This window comes from Rhincodon typus, chromosome 9, assembly GCF_021869965.1.
Source record: "Rhincodon typus isolate 14 chromosome 9, sRhiTyp1.1, whole genome shotgun sequence".
Classification (NCBI taxonomy): domain Eukaryota; kingdom Metazoa; phylum Chordata; class Chondrichthyes; order Orectolobiformes; family Rhincodontidae; genus Rhincodon; species Rhincodon typus.
Window position 1 is genome coordinate 55,388,529 of NC_063340.1, and position 15,137 is coordinate 55,403,665.

At 39.5% G+C, this 15,137-nt stretch overlaps 1 protein-coding gene across 6 annotated transcripts in view; it reads right to left on the reverse strand.

Annotated features, from left to right (window-relative positions):
- The window catches only part of LOC109917304 (G patch domain-containing protein 2-like), a 163,307-nt gene that overhangs the window by 81,227 nt on the left and 66,943 nt on the right, over positions 1-15,137 (reverse strand). Inside the window, exon 1 of one of the 6 annotated variants that reach the window (XR_007262892.1) lies at positions 14,325-14,403. The exons of the other annotated variants lie outside the window; for them this stretch is intronic. The gene's annotated coding sequence lies outside the window, so the exon portion shown is untranslated. Of the gene's footprint in view, positions 1-14,324; positions 14,404-15,137 lie in introns of those variants that run through there. 6 annotated transcript variants of the gene reach the window in all.

Here is a 15,137-nt window from a genome sequence, read left to right on the forward strand (position 1 = left end):
TTGTTTGGCTCAGTATCAACTGTTCCTTTGTCAATGTGCGCATGTTGTGTGCCTGCTCATACAGAACAGCAAGCTTTTGAGACCAGAATATATCAGAAGTAATGAAGCAACCAATTTTCATTGAGCCAAGGAGAGTAAAAATCCTTCTTGGGCAATGGCACAAAACAGTTGTATCAGATCAGCACCCCCTGCGCCCCTCTGATCCTATGCAGCAGCAATGGAGCTGAAGATCAGGCACAACATCTAACAGGCAGCCAATTCAGTACTGTGTTTTGCACCACTGCCTGAGATGAATTTCTATCCCAAGGTCTCAAGAAGATATGGTAACAGCATGATACTTTATGTGATAAGTGGCAAAACAGGCTTCTAAAAACCTTATACATTTCTTTCTTCAACATTTTCTTTCTGCAGTTTTTTTTGTATCTTATGTAACTGTAAATACAAATTAGACAGAAGAAAACCCACATATTCTGCATAATACATGCAGATAACCATATTTTAAATTTGAATTTACTTACTCTTCAGAATACAAGTCACAAATCAATTGTAACAGAAAGTAACAGATGAAATGTCACAACTGAAAGCACCCTCACTTGAAGGGTTACCTGAATTTACATCGACAATGTTCAACAATTTTAGATGGTTTGCATCATACAGATACAAGTGAAATATTAAGCTAACAAAACTTCGACAGAATTTTATTGTCCCTTTGAAATCTGTGTTTAAATATGGTTCTTTACGAACAGTTTTGCAGCTTGATTGGGTTTTTAGTACTGTTAGAAAATGACGCATGGACTACTCTGGCATCAAAAGTATAGAATGGAGCAGATGCCCAACTTTTCAGCTGATCTCACCCTTGGACATTCATGCCTCATTCATGTGCCCCACCATTCTTACCTGCTCCTTTCTAAGAAATGGTAATTGGAAGCCTCTAAGAAAATGGTAACATTTAAATGCATTACTTTCAAAAATAAACAAAAAATTGAGAGAACTCAAAATGTTAATCCTGCCTCAAGTCATGCAAGTTTAAAAGCAGCAAACTTCTTCAGGAATCTTTTAAGCAAAAAAAAAAATTGCCAAAAAATGTCTTTCATGTTAATTCACAAACTTGCTTTGCCAAAGGATGTACAGAATGGGGCCATCTCAGTACAGACAATTGGCAGTGTTCAATTCACAACACTTTTCTGAAAGCAGACATTAGAATGAACAGAGCTGCTTCAGGTGCATAGTAACTGATTACTGCTGCACCAGTAGCAGTTCAGATTGGTAATGTGATACAAGATTCACCTGAATGGTTATAAAAAATGGTATCCGAAAGTCCTTCACTAACTCATCGCAGAATTTCTTCTCAGCCCATGGTCATCATATGTAAAAGCTTCTTGCTTTCTTGGTTTCATTGAAAAAAAATGTTATGTTATATCAAGTGAGGACAGTGACACAAACGTCATTGGTGTTGAAGTGAGAAATGAAGAACAGTCCTTAATCTAGACCAGTGATAAAGGGATTATATAACACTGCATCCATCAGTGGCCCAGGATTGTTTCGAGACTCCAGGTCAAAATTGGATGTGGACGAGAAGGGGTTATGGGTAGGGTGGAAGTCTGAGACAAAGGGAGGGATGTATAGCTTTCAATGGCCATTACCCTGCCCACTGTTGGGTTCCTCATAAGATACATTGTGGGTATCAGCCATTCCATGGGCACAGGAAAGTTGTGCAGCTCCCATCTCCAGAAACCATTAATAATTTGCAGTGGGCTCAGGGATAATGGATGTCAATTGGCTCATTAATGAACTTAATTGGCATCTTGCTGCCAATGGCAGGAACTTCACATCAGCTCCTACTGCCATCCCACTTAATCAGGAGGAAGGGTCACTGGACCCGAAATGTTAACTCTGATTTCTCTTCACAGATACTGCCAGACCTGCTGAGCTTTTTGCGCAACTTCTGTTTTCGTTTCCATTTAATCAGGTGTGGGTTTGCCATAACTGCGAGACTGACATCAGGCCTCACCTACGATTAAGTGCGCCTGCTTGCCACATTTCTCACTGTGACAGTCTGAGCTAATGGAAGCATGAAGTTGCACAATAAGTAAACCATGGAAGGTCATTGAAGTGCATAGCAGTTTTGGGGAAGGAAGGAATTGAGGGACTGGCTGAAAAGATAAACTGTTGAGACTGATGCTCAAAGCTGCAGGGTAACTGTTCACTGTTGCTCGCAAAACAGCTGCAACAGGTCCAATGTTCACTTCTATAAATGGATAGGATTCAAATATCCCTCTTTGTGTTGTGTTGCTTTCAGCTATGTTAGGCTACATTGGTGAGTCTTGCTATTAGCTTATCTTTTTTCCATGCGTATCTGAATCTTGGTGCAGCCCCAGTTTGAGATTTTCTTTGAATAGAGCAGATAAAATGCACTGCAGTTAAAAAGTAAAATAGGATTTATTAACATTTTATGGATTGAAATTCACATTTGTGCTGATGTGGCTTTAAAGTAAATCAACTTTAGAACAAAACAAATTGAGTGCTGTTATACAAATCCATCCCTAGTTCATGCAGTGACTGCAAAAGTACAAAGTCAATGTTTGGACATCTTAGATTTTGTAAACAGTTAATGTAAGAATTAATGAAGGTGTTCCATTAAAAATTATGGTTTCTGTAAACATAGTATTTACATAGAGAGCAACAGGTATCTGGAAATGAGATACAAGTTCTAGCTTAATTAAAAGGTTTAGATGATAAAATTGAGGAGACTGCACAAACTATTTTTGAGCTCTGGCAGAACCTTGAGATTAGTTTATAATAATGTACATTTTGGTATTTTTCATTTTTCAAATATATTTTAGCTTGTAGACCATTTATAGAGTTTAAGTGTAATCTTTACTGCTACCATGTCCTTGATGCACAAGACTGTTTATTGTGACATTGACAAAAGAGTGTTCATGATATAACAGCTCTCTTGAAATGCATTTTTGAACAGATCACATGCTACAGGCTGTTAACAACTAACATTTGTTACATTTATTTTCGTCACCTTCCAAGTGAATGAAAATTTTAATACCCTTATAAATAAAAATGTTATTACATCTTTCAGAGACTGGAGAGGGATGGCTTACAAAAGTTAAACTCCTCAAACACCTTTCCCTCCCTTACTCAACCTCACCTTATACATGAAGGACAAGAAGTCTGTTGATGAGAAAATCACATTTAAAATGTTTATGTCAGATATCATCCAAATGTCTCCCCCAGCTGTTTCAGGCATAGCCCATATAGTACCCAATGCTCAGAATAGTGCTCAGGCTGGCATCCATTGCTTGTGTCAGAAGCCTCTAAACTCTGCACGATACCCCTCATCAAGATGGGGTGAAGCTCCTCCTGCTTATTTTTTTTAATCTAACCTATATTCTAAGCAAGCTGTTCAGAGGTGTTATCTGGAACAGGTGAGACATGAACCCAGCCCTCCTGGTCCAGGTGTAGGATCACTACCACTGTGCCACGAGGGCTCTCTCCTACTTCTAATTTTTGCCCTCAGTGCTTTTTGTTTTTTCTTAATTTAACCTATTTTCTAATCAATCTGTTCACAGATGTTATTACACACCTCCAGAGTGGGTGGGGCTTGAACCTGAGCCTCCTGGTCCACAGGTAGGAACATTACCACTACACCACAAGAGGAGCCTCTCCTGCTCCTCATTATTACAAACATGCATTAAGAAGCAGGTGTAGACCATTTGTCTTCTCAATCCGTTATTTAGTAAAGATCATGGTCGATCTGATTGGGACTGCAACTCTACATTTCCGCCTAACCCATGATACCTATTGATTCTCTTGTTAGCCAAGAATCTACAACCGCCTGTTAAATATCCAATAATCCTGTCTCCACCACTGTCTAGGGAAGAGACTTCCAAAGACTCTCAACCTAATGACAGAAAACAAGTTCTCCAGATTTCCATTTTAAATCAGAGATCCCTTATTTTTAAACTGTGTCTCCTAGTTCTAGTCTCACCCAGAAGGGGAAACATCCTTTCAGCACCTACTCCATCAACTGTCCTCAGGATTTTATATGTTTCATTAAGAGCGCTTCTTTTTGTTTTAAATTCCAGTGGATATAGATGTGGCCTGTCCAACCTTTCCTTCTAAAATTACCACTACACCCAGTTATCAGTTAAGTCAGCCCTCTCTGAACTGCTTCTAATATAGTTACGTTCCTTCTGAAATAAGACTCAAATTGTACACTGTACTCCAGCTATTACTAACCAATATCCTATATAACAGTAGCAAAATATTGCTTTTATATTTCATTCCCCTTGCAATTAACAACAGCATTCCATTTAGCTTGTTAATCATTTGCTGTACATGCATACTAATGTTTTGTGATTCAAGTATCAGGACAACCAAGTCTCTCTGCTCTTCAGAGGTCTGCAACTTCTCATAATTTAAATGATAATTTAAAGAAAATCAAGTTAAAGAATCAATTGACAGTGACAAGACACTTTCTGACAGCCCTGCCAATACATCAAGCATCTTGGGGAGCATCCTCAATGTTCTCCTGCATGCTGTCACATATCAAGGTCCTTATCAGAACCTCTGGAGCAGGAATCATCTGCAAGCTCCTGCACTTCTGAGGTGGCGCAAAGACTTTCCCTTTCCCCTAGCTCTGCTGCAGTCTATTGTTTCTGGTGACTCACTACATACAGATGTCAAACTCTATTTGTGTTTCGGGTATGAACAATATCTGAGCTTATAGCTGTGAATGTCAGGTGAAAGTCTTCATCATAAGTCATATGCTGTCACCTGTTGTGTATTTTGGATGTTCTGTGGCTGGCCAGGCAGCAGTTCCTGAATGTCTGAAAGCAGGAAATCAGGAGGTGATGTTGAAATCAACAGTGTATGGTCACATAATCGGCAGCTTGTTTATCATCCCAGATAGCAGGATTAGGGTGTGCTTGGATTTGAAGAGAGGCATAAGGTAGGATCACTATCCTCAATGTTCTCAGCAAGGTGAATGCCATGGCCCCAGTGTTCTGGCACCATGACATAGAGAACTAATTCCTCCTTAGATTAATTCAAGATGGCAGCAGCAGGGTAGGAAGTGTTAGGGCTCCTGAGACTGTTAGGGCTTCTGAGCCAGCACACTCCCACTCACCTGGCTGGCCACATTCTTCTTTGTTCTTTTGTTTTTGTTTCTTCATGTCTCTTTCATATTAAAGTTCACCTTTTGTTCTTATCGGCAGCTATAGCGGAGGAAGGCAGTTGCGGGGGCCTGCTGCGGTGGTGGTAACCTGGTAGATTGGATGTCCATTCCCTGTGGCCATGGTGACCATGACTTGAGTGAAGGCTTTATTGTCGGTGACTCGGTGCGTCTGGTCTGTTCCTCCTGGCGGCAGTGTGTCGGTTTCAGCAGTGGTGGCACGATGGTTCCAGTTCGCTCTTTGTGGCTGTGGTAGCATGTTGTAGCTTCAGTGGTGATGGCTTGAGCAACAGCTTCAGTGTCAGCAATTTGGTGGGTCCGGTCTGTTCCTCCTTGCTATGTCGGCAATGTGGCAGCTTTGGTATTGATTTCAGTGGTGGCAGTGTGGTGGGTCTGGTCCAGAAATCCACACTTTGGTGGGGTGAGGGATGGCCTCGGCGATGGCATCCTGTAGCCACTTCAGAAACCCGAAGCCATGGAGGGAACAAAAGATACACTCTGTTTTATCTTTGTTTCAATTATTCTTTCTCATAATTTTTGTAATTAAAATGGAACCGGATTATGGTGACTTACACACTTTTCACTGTATTTTCATAAATACAAGTGACAATAAATGACTACTCTATTCTATACTGGACATTTGGGCCCATCTGTTCTACATTGTTTCCTTCCTACATGTGCCACCTTGACTTGCAAAAGAGAGGGTATAATGTCAATGATTGTTTTTGAATGTTGTGCCTGCCATAGCTGAATAGCTGGAGATATGTGGAAACAACAGGGACTGAAAGAGATGCTCATAGCATTAAATAGTTTATGAGGGTTATATCTGGACGTTAGGCCTGAGTCCTAAGTTGCTAGCGGATGAGTGATGGCGCTGTGGGACCTTAAGCAGTTTGTGAAGCTGGTGCTGTGGTGAGTAGGACATCCAATGGTCCAAACACTCTTGTTCTCTCCTTCTGAGAACAAAAGAGAGCTCATCAAAGACGGAGAAGCAGTCAGTAGGCCCTAGGGGGAACAATGAGTTCCTCAAACAAAATTTTGTCTTTGACCAGGATATCATAAGTTTTATCCCTCAGTAGACGACTAGGGGTTTACTATTGGCACTGCCCTCGCCCAGAATGAAATTGAAAAATCCATTAATTAGAGGAAAAACAACAGGTGGAATCCTTGCAGCATCCTAAAATACAATGAGTTTAATACTCCTGGTGCGACTGCACAACCTCATATCCCTTACCTAGGCCCTCACCCAGGAAGAGGAACACACGGTAGGGACCTCAGGGGCATTTTAATCATAACCATCTTCAAGAAAGGAGTCTGGTATGTTTGCATTAATCACAGGGGACTCTACCTGGTTTGTGCCATTGGGAACATCATGCCAAGGATCTCCTGCAACCATATCTAGATCTAAAAGAGTTGAAATGTGGATTGTAATCACAGAGGAACTAAAGATGTAATCTTAATTGTACGGTAATTCAGTAAAAATGCAGGGGATGGCAGCAACCACTATACATGATATTTTTCAATCTCACAGAAGCCTTTGACTCACGAATTGCAAGAGTTTATGGAAAGTAACTCCTAGCCTCCGCAGACTTGGTGAAGTGTCCACTTGGCCTGACATAGTGGCTTGGCAAATGGAGGCCTTCCGGTCCAGCATGGTTGTCGCTCGGCCTGACGTGGTGATCTCCCAGTGGCCCAGCATGGTTGTCTCTTAGCCCGGCGTGGCCTCAGCGTGGATTTCGGTCTCAAGGTGATTCCAGAGCGATCTCCCAGCTTCGCGAACCCTGAGGTGAAACCTGGCGTGGTCTGCAGTCAAGGCCCAGTGCAGACGGGAGGCTAGGTGCCAGCATGGACTGGGCTGGAAGACCTTTGTACTGAACATTTTTTTCCTCCATTTTGTAAGTTATTTCTAAAATCTGCAATGCTGGACTTTTTAATTGTGCTATTTTTTTTTTTTAAGAACTGTAACTGAAGAAGCTGTAGCTGGGGACCTCATACCTAAGATGGTGTCATAACTGGCGACTTATACACATTTCACCATAATTGTTTGAGTACATGTGACAATAAAGCTAATTCTAATTCATATTTAGCTACCCAGAGAAACTTGTTACCATTCTTTGCCTAATAATGATAAACTCAAAGCCTGATCCTAAGCTGTGGAGCCACCATGACAGACGCTGCATCAGTAACAACTGGGGTCAATTAAAATAGTATTATCTCATTAACTCTCTTCCCCATTTTTATTGGTGTAATATTCCACCTCACTTCCAGCAAGATCTCATGGGAGTAGAGTTAATCTACAGCGCAAATGGGAAATTATTTAACTTTCATCATTCTCCTCTCCAAAGTTAAGACCGCTTCAACCTCAGACATTGACCTTCAGCAGGCAGACAATGTTATAGTATATGCTTGCTCAGAATCCGAGCTCCAGGTCCTTCACTGAAGCACTCGAGGTTGGGGAACACTTCAGATGCTCGAAAGCTAAGATCTTCCAACCTGCTCCTGCAGCAAATCATTAGTTACTCTGATTAAGATCCACAAAAATGCCTTCTAATCTTGGTTGAGCCCTCTCAATTAAAGCTGACAAAGATGTCAAAATCTATACCTCATTAAATGTGCCAGCTTTGTCTATGGCTAACTGAGAATAAAGGATAGCTGAATACCAGAACCTCAAAAAGAGGACTAAGGCCATATTTACCAGGAAACAGTAACTGCAGTGCTCTTAAATACAATGGAGACTTGGGCAATTCAGCAGGCACCTCAAGCTGTTGGTTAAGTACGGCTAATGCTGGTTCTGCAAAATCTTGCAAATTTGTTTGCAGGAGTTACAGGATAAATGGTCTAATGCCAGTGCTTTTTTCCCAGCATTGAAGTGCTTATCTCCCAAAATCATTCTTGTTGGGTAGATCATATTGTCTGTATATCTGCCACCTGGCTCCCAAGCAACTGCTCTAATGCAAACATGATCATGGCAAACTCTCAGGAGAACAGAGGACAGTTTTAAGAATGTTCTCAAAGCATTCTTCATGATATAAACTATTCCAATTCATGAGAGTCCTTGGACCACGACCAAAATAGAGAAGGAATGCTTGGGAAAGTACTAAGTACCTTGAGAACCCGGAGGAAAGCATGCAAAGGCCAGGTCCAGGTAGATGAAGAAACACAGTTCCCCACAAGCAATTCGTCTATTTGATCCTTCAAACATTACCAGCTTCACGTGTGAAGTTTGCACATCTTACTCTGGACTTGTTAGCCATCTTACAGTGAATAGAAGCAACGTGGAATTAAGTCATTTTTGATTCTGAGGGATAGCCGATAGATGCAGATAGATCAGAAAAGTTGTGTGATGTGCCAAATGATAATGAGCACAAAGTCATGAGATGACTTGTCGCAATAGGGTATGGTTAGTAAGTTTGCAGATGACACCGAGATTGGTGGTATAGTGGACAGTGATGAAGGTATTCTGGGAATGCAGCAAGATCGTGATCGACTGGGCCAGGAATGGCAGATGGAGTTTAACTTAGATAAAGGCAAGGTGTTGCATTTGGTGGATCAAACCATGGCGGACTGACACAGTCGATGGTGTTATTCAACAAAGAGATCTAGGGGTACAGGTTTGTAGCTCCTTGAAAATGGAGTCACAGGTAGACAGAGTGGTGAAGAAGGCTTAGGCATGCTTGCTTTCATTGGTCAGAGCATTGTGTATAGGAGCTGTATAAAACATTTGAGAGGTTACATTTGGAGTATTTCATGCACTTCTGGTTGCCTTACTATAGAAAGGATATAATTAAACTAGAAAGAGTGCAAAAATATTTACTAGGACACGACCTGGACTGGAAGGTTTGAGTTATAAGGAGAGGTTGGATAGGCTGGGACTTTTTGCCCTGGCGTGTAGGAAACTGAGGGGTGACCTTGTAGAGGTCTATAAAACTATGAGAGGCATAGATAAGGTAGATACCATGGTAGGGGAGTCTAAAACTAGAGGGCATGGGTTTAAGGTGTTGGGGGAGAGATACAAAAGGGTCCAGAGGGGCAACTTCTTCACACAGAAGGTGGTGAGTATCTGGAACAGGCTGCCAGAGGTAGTGGGGGGAGCAAGTACAATTTCGTCATTTAAGAAACATTTATACAGGTACATAGATAGGATAGGTATGGAAGGATGTGAGCCAAACAAAGGTGAATGATGAGTTTGGTTGGCTCGCCGAGCTGGTTTCTTGTTCCGCTGTTGCGGAACAAGAAACCAGCTCAGCGAGCCAACCAACCTCAACACCCACAACCTGAGCTACAGATCTATCCAAAACCTTAAAGGTAAATGAGACAAGCTTAATTGTGAAAACTAGGTGGCATGGACAGGTTGGGCTGTAGGGTCTGTTTCCGTGCTGTAGGCCTCTATGACTCTATAATAATGCTAGATCCACTTCAGAAACTGATCACCTCAGCAACTTGCTCCCAAGGATCCTGGCTACTTGTGGAGCAATGGTGTTTTTCCTCCAGACCAATGTTATGACTAAGGGATCCAATGTCAGATTTTGAAACTATGAGTGCCATGTCTATCCTGGTGTTCCATTTTCCTTCTTCAAATTGCTACAACAGTAGGCACAAGAAACTGCCAGTGGTTCAATGCTCTCTTTGTTTAAGAGGGGAAACTGCCATTAAGAATAGCTGGCTGGCTGCACCATGTGCTATAACCTATTGCAGAGCAGCACTTTGTTGAGCACCCAAAACAGACAAGAGCATGGGCTACACTCAGGCCACTGTTACAACTAGGTAAATGAGAAGGCAGAACCAAATTTGAATGCTGTGTACCTCTATAACATTACAGGCCGATCGGTTGCAAAATGTGAACCAGCACAGAACTAATTTGTAACCCTATGAATGTTTTTTTTTGTCTCCAAGATCATGGCCATTCCAAAATGCCTTTTCTACTAGTTTTCAGCTTGCTGTCAGATCCAACCTCTCCCATAACCTACATATTCTAACCCTACACTTGTCTTTTCTCCCACCGACTTCCCTGCAACTCATATCTTCCATGGTTCTGACTTCTTTCTTTATTTATCGCCTCGTGTTCAAATAGTCAACCAATTCTTCCTGGTACCACGATAACTGCAAGAAAACAGCCAGATATTGACAGGGATATGTTATGTTAGCAGGACAGTGGTACATTTTAGCTCCTTGTCAAGCTTCAGATGTTCTGGAAAAGACCACAGGGACAGCAGCAGGAAAGGAAGCTGCTACTCTGCTAGAAGGGACAATCTGACTGGTACCTGGCAGGGGAATCTAGAGAAAATATTGTCTTTCCAAAAGTTATGAATTACATTCTTTATGACTGCAACTTTTGTAGATTGTTCCTTCTTAATATATTTACAGCAGTTGACATGGTTAATTAAACCATCCAGTTATAATTTAATTGCATCTGTTATCCAGTTCTGTCGACAATAGAATGTAACAGTTATGGGTTAGCCTACGTAAATTCCCATGTGCAATCTACTCATCATAGCTTAGTTAAAGCTAATCAGCTCAGTTTTTTAATGCTTTCAATGAAGTTGTCTCTCCCATAGGGATTAAATTTAGTGGTGCTCTTTGAAAATGCAACATGTGCTCTGAATAAGGGAAACTCACAGATGTACTATACTTAGATTTACAGGTATCACATCAAAGGTTACTGTGGAAAATGAAACCTTATGGCATAGAAGGAAACATATGGGCATGGATAGAAGATTGATTAGCTGACAGAAAACATAGAAAACAGGTCTTTTTCTGGTTGGCAAGGTGTAATGAGTGGTGCGCCACAGGGATCAATCCTGGGGCCTTAACTTTTCATATAAATAACTTGGATGAAGGGACTGTTAATTTTGTTATTTTTACTGATTACAAAAAAGTAGATTTGTAAATTAAAAGAATAAAATTAAAAAATAAAAGAAATGTAAATTTTGTAGAGGACTTCAGCAGACTATAAATGGATATAGATATGTTTTGAAAGTGGGCAAAGGTCTGGCAAATGGAATATAATGTGGGAAAGTGTGAAATTGTTCATTTTGGGAAGAATGAAACAAAAGGATATATTATCCATATGTGAAAGATTGCAGCATTTTGAGAGACAGAGGATCTGGGTGTGATTGTGCATGAATCGCAAAACATCAGTATCAGATCAAATATAATCTTATTGAATAGTAGAACAGGCTGAAAAGGCCAGGTTGCCTACTGCTGCTCTTAAGTTGTGTTTTGTATGTCCTACTTGAAACTATTCCACACTCATCCAATCCTAACACTAATTTGTTTTGATCCTAGCTGGTGATGCGACTGGACAAGTCAGATCCCAGAATGAAATTTGGCTTGATAGATCATGCTTTGTTCTTTATAATTTAATATGATGATCTTTCACTGAAATTTAAGCACACATGGCTGCAGATTTGATGTTAATAATAAAACAGAAGTTAATTGTACAAAGTAGATAAAAGTAAACAAAACCCAGTTATTTAAATATAAAACAATTTAAATGATTTCAAATCACACAGTGAATCAAAATCCCCCTCTATCCCCAACGTATTACGTTACAGTTAACTAAATTCCAGAGAATATTTCCTGGTCTATCTAATCTGTAGGTTTGACTTAACTGATCCCTCTCCATTCCAGTTCTGAGCCCTGAGGCTTTTGCCCCCAAATGCTGTCACAACTGAAAGTTTAGATTTACACTGTCTTGTAATAATCTGAAGATCTTTAAACTATAGTTTCACAAAATATACCTTTTCACTGGAGTAACTTAATCCTTAAATACTCTGAACAATTTTCTTTTCTTGGGGAATGTATACTCGTTTTTGACTTCAGTCAGGCCTCATTCCAAATGAACCCATAAACTTTTCAAATAAACTCTTTAAAAAATTGCTCATCTTAGGTCCTGCTACAGCTGTTGGTTTCATGTTTTTTTTTCTTTCCTGTTGTAAACCCCCATAATAAAAACAAACTTTCGTCAAAAGTCTAGGAGTCCTTGCAGTCATCTACTTGCTGACACATACTGGTTTAAAATCATGGCTCTGGAAAGACTGATCTAATTAATTTTTATACCCCTTCACAATGACAAACTAACACCCACATGCCACTAGTTTGAAAACTATATATGTGTATATACACACACACATATGTATAAATAATTATAAATAAATCACACACGTTTTATCACAAACTCCTTTGGCTTTGCATATACACTTTCCTCCACCAGCATGACAGAGAAAGCATTATGCTATAAGCAGGAACTACATTTCTGCTTATCAATACGCTACACACATTTCTCCTCAACTATCAACACAATCATAAAATCTAAGCAACACTGCAAAATGACCAAAATGCATGACTTTAAAAGGTGGAACGGATTAGGACTGTGAGCCCTCATCTAATTATTCATTTCTCTAACTAATTAATATTAGTAGAAAGGCACAGTGATATGTATTTCAAATGTACTTCCGACTACGGTGATGCATTCTGATAAAATAACAGGTAAACTGTTTCATGCTATCACTTTGCCAAATGATGCTAGTCATTGTTAGGTCACATGACTCAAACAGGAAATCAAAATTTTCAGATTGCTAAAAAAGGGACACAAAACAATTTTATTACTACATAGTGCGATAAATTTATATGAACATTTTGAAATAAGAAATTTTGAAGATGTTAATAACTAAATGTATGTTCTTAAAATGATTGAACACTGAAATTCAATACCAATATTTCTGTCTTTGTGCCCATTTTTCATTACAAGTCTCTTGAAGATAAACCGAAGGATCAATTTTGTATTAAAAACATCTTTGTGTGAGTAAGAAGTGCTTTGCCAATATGGCACAATACAGTAACTGACTGAACTTTCAGGTTTTCTTGTCCTGCAAACAATTTTCAGGCACACGCTCAATAAATAAATTTGGTCTCTGCAATCCCAATCAGGTCTGCAAAATCCCTTCTGTAGCAGGCCTATGATAAATGGACTTATTTTCCCAAATCAAACACTTGAATTTAAATTTAGATGAGTTAATGCAAAGGTCAACATTGTAATCAGTTCTTTTGATCTTTATAGAATTTCTAGAGTAATACATAATAAATCTGAAACAAGGCAATTGTGCTGCTCTGTATGTGTGGCTGGTAATAAAAATCTTAACGATTAGAACCTTTATGTACTTAGAGAGCGTTTTATAGTAATAGCTACTGTGAGGGCTGTGATGTACAGAAATGACGACAACAGATTTAACATTGGGGCACGCAACCAATAAACAAGCATTCCCCTTTTACAGAGCCTTATCTGACCTGAATTATAATTAACACCAGAAAATGTATACATCATTTGTTCAAAGCTATCTTTATAAACAAAACAAGATGGACTTCATCTAAACAAATGACATTCATTAACACATAAGACACATTATAAAGCCTCTCTCCACACCATCACCCTCCCAAAATCCCACAAAACATGCTACTTCAATAGAGAATTTCAGAGCTGGACAATGATGAAAAGTCCATATGTTACAGTATTCCCATAAATTATGTTAGAACATAAGACTGGACCACGAAGGGGCTCCAAAAATAGGCTGGAAACTGTTCTGGCTGCCTGGAAACAAAGTGCCTAAATTTCAGCATGAGAAAACAGTATTCCTGATATACATTTTTCAATGGCTGCAGTAGTTTTGAGTTGAAGCTATACAGATGATCGATGATATCTAAAACTTTTAATTTATCAAATGCTATTCCATCCAGAATACTTTGCCAAAGTGTGCCTGCATTTGCTAATAAAAGTAGTTCCAGGGGATTGTAAGATTTATATTAAAATAAGGAGGAGCTCACTCAAAAAATAGTGTACCAGCAGTTCTGGCCAATGGCCAGACAGAAGCCATTTACAAAACTAATTTGGCAGGCTCAATCATAAACATTTACCTTGGAGACCTCAGGTGTTCAAATTCATGGTATTTTAAAGCAAATATTCCTCATAGCATTTCTTGCTTGGTGAAAATTCTAAAGCTAATACTTCAATTTGTTAGAAGAAAAATACTCATATTTATGTAATACCTTGTGTGAATTCAAACTGCATTAAATATTTTACAATCTCCAACAATTTAAAAGTAAAATCACTGCTATAATGCAGGGACGTGGTTTAGTATCTCACCTAAAAGATTGTATATCCAGCAGTGCATCACTTCTTCAATACCAAGATGAAGTGTCAACTTAGGTGAAGTGTTCAAGACTCTGCGGTGGAATGTGAACCCACAACCATAAGAAAAAGAAAAAAGTATAGAAAATGCCAAAGAAAAACACAGACCTTAGCAAATGAAAAAAAAACTACAAAGAATAACAAGAGGTGATAAATGGATAACATGAATATTGAAAATGGAGCATGGAAAAATATTTGGAAGGGATATTAATAGCAACACAAAAAGATTTTTGCTTTTGCACTTAAAATATATTAAGAAACGCAGTGGTTCCTCTTCACTAATCCTTGGGGAAACATAGCATATACCTTCTTCCAGTTTACAAAATAACTATTCAGCATTTGCTAAGTGTTTCCTGTTGCTTGGTATCTAAAATGTTACCAAAAATAACAATAATTAAGAACATAGTATTACAAAGCACAAAAATGTTAGAAATCCCTAATGTTGCTTGTGCATCTGGGTTCCTTTAAATAAACACACACAGGACTGGTAAATTATAAGTGGGTTCAACTTATTTGAAGACTTCAACTGATACATAAATATATATTACAGGATGGTACATTCTGAATCATAGGAGCAGGAAGGCTGACGTTTCGGGCCTGGACCCTTCTTCAGAAATGGGGGAGGGAAAGTGGGTTCTGAAATAAATAGAGAGAGGGGGAGGCGGATAGTAGATGGATAGAGGAGAAGATAGGTGGAGAGGAGACAGACAGGTCAAAGAGCTGGGGATGGAGCCAGTAAAGGTGAGTGTAGGTGGGGAGGTAGGGAGG